A 2918-nucleotide genomic window follows, 5' to 3' on the forward strand; every position below is an offset into this window, starting at 1 on the left:
CATACAGACATCAACCATAAATATTGACACAATGGAAACCCATTCTACCAACTGGAACATGGCAATTCAATCCTTTTTAGACAAAGAAGTACCCTTAATTTCAAAAACAATCTCTTCACGTAAACTATTAAACCCCTGGTTTTCAAAAGAACTCACACTTCTGAAAAAACAGCTGAGATCTCTAGAGAGGAAATGGCGTCAGAACAAATCACCTGCTAACTTACATTTTTACAAAGAACATGCACATTACTATAGGACTAAAATAAACCTTGCAAAAAAACCTACTATTGTAATAAAATCTCAAAAACAAAAAACTCCTCTATACTATTTTCCATAATTAAATCATTTGCCTCTAACTCTCAAAGTTCACAAACTAATTTAACTAATAATCTTACTGCACAGGAGCTTGCTGATAATTTTTATAATAAAATACAAGACATTCGGAACTCATTTTCCCCGATTAAATCTAAGGCATCTTCTTATGATACCACTGACTATCAACTACCACTCGCTAAATGTTTCTCTTTCAATCTCCCTTCATTAGAAGATATAAAACAACTTTTTTCGAGAGTTAATCTAAAAGGTACACGAGATGAAATCATTCCTCCGGTAATCTTGAAAAAATTTTTTCCTTGTTTTGGGCCCCATATTCACAATCTTATCCGAAATAGTTTAGAACTAGGTCAACTGCCATCTGCCTGGAAAAAGGCCTCTATTATTCCGATAATAAAAGACCACAAAACCGGACCTGAAAAAGCTACAAATTATCGGCCCATAGCCAATATTCCTTTTTTGGCAAAATTAACCGAAAGACTTGTATTTGAACAACTGACTGACTTTGTTGAAAAAACCAATGTGCTCCATCCAAATCAAACAGGTTTTAGGAAAAATTACTCTACTGAATACTCATTGATTGGACTAGCCACTAACAAACTTTACCACTTAGATCACCATAATTCAGTAATTCTTTTCTCTCTTGATTTATCAGCAGCATTCGATACTATTGATCATGTACTACTTCTAGACAGACTGAAAACAATAGGAGTCGGTTGTCAAGTCCTTGACTGGTTTCATTCTTTCCTTTCCGATCGCTCATCTACAGTTATCTTTAAAGACACAGTTTCAAAACCTTATACCACTAGTTACGTTATTCCTCAAGGATCAATATTGTCACCACTTCTATTTAATATTTTTCTCTCTCCACTGCTTTGCCTATGTCAATCAATAGGCTTTACTACCTTCACTTATGCCGACGATGTTCAACTGCTTCATTCACTGAATCCAGATAATAAAAATGAAATAATTGAAATAAATAGAAAACTAGGAGACATTAAACAATGGCTTAACTCAAACATGTTAGCCCTAAACATACAAAAATCCAAAACACTATTTTTCCCTTGGAAAAAAGATATAAACTTAAATGCTCCGTTTACTCTAGATAACGTTCAATTAAATTCAGTAAGATCCCTAAAAATATTAGGAGTTACAATAGATGATAGGTTATCCTTCCATGAACATATTACTAATACTGTCAGAACATGTTTCTTCAAATTACATATGATCCGATCAATTGCCAAATTTTTAGAGCCAAAATCACTAAACATACTGATTCACTCATTAATTATTTCAAAACTTGATTACTGTAACTCTTTATTAATAAATGTTACCCAAAAAGAGAAAAAACGTCTTCAGATAGTTCAAAATACGGCAATCAAATTAATACACAACCACAAAAAATTTGACCATGTTACACCGCTCTTGATCGAATCACATTGGCTCCCTATTACCCATCGCATTACCTTTAAAATCTTACTTTTAGTTTTTAAAACATTGACTACAAATGAACCCCAATTCATTAATAGATTACTCATTCCATATAGTACTTCACGCTCTTTAAGATCCACTGATCAAAAACTTCTAACAGTTCCATCACTAAAAGTCATTGGAACTCGTCGCACTGACATCTTCTCTGTAATAGCCCCACAATTATGAAACAGTTTGCCCCAGTATCTCAGAGTAGAAAGTGATCTGAAACAGTTTAAAAGCAGCTTAAAGAGTTTCCTTTTTAAAGATGCGTTTAATGTGTGAACTTAATTAAGGATTTTTATTAAAAATTTTTCTTTTTTACCTTTTTATTTCCCCGTGATTTCCCTTACCTGTTGTATTTTTACCATTTATGTTTTCTTTAATATATACGATTGTACTTCTACCCTTTCTTTCCTCATGTGTCTGTTAGTTTATATGACTTTATTTATTATTCTGTATGATAATGTGTTAAATTTATGTATCCTTTTATAATTAATCTGTTGTATCTATTTTTTATCTATAAATCGCTTAGCAATTTAAATTAAGCGATTCAACAAGTTAAAAATAAACTTGAAACTTGACTACTATCCTACCAAGCCACCTCCAGAGAACCAGAATTGAACCAAATTGCCAAATATCGGCCTCCTACATGCAATTTAGAAAGCTCCTAATAACACCTATTCCCTAAATTCAGCAGCCCCTCTTAATACAATCTCATCGTGAACCTTATAAATCTTATCATCAACTGCTAGGCCAAGTTATGTGGCAGTTCCATGACAATAGTCAGCTCCACCTCCTTGTAAATCCAAAACTACCAACCACCTTTGTAAATCTTCTGTTAACCTCCTTTGCAAATTGCATAGAACCGAAAGGCTTATGTGATATATAAATAAAAATTTATATTATGTTATTATTTACCTTGTCGACCTGTGGTAAAACGCTCTACCGCTGCTTCATAAAGGAGCCCTAAGTGTTATAAGATTAGTTGAAGAAAGATCTGATATATGGAGCCAGTAATGAAGAGGCTATTGAAATAACTAGAAGTCATGGAACTGTGTGCTCAAAGGCCAGCATGAAAAAGTAGGCTTTGAATTGAGACTTAAAATTTCTGA

The sequence above is a fragment of the Geotrypetes seraphini genome, chromosome 17 (assembly GCF_902459505.1).
Source record: "Geotrypetes seraphini chromosome 17, aGeoSer1.1, whole genome shotgun sequence".
In the NCBI taxonomy this organism is placed as follows: domain Eukaryota; kingdom Metazoa; phylum Chordata; class Amphibia; order Gymnophiona; family Dermophiidae; genus Geotrypetes; species Geotrypetes seraphini.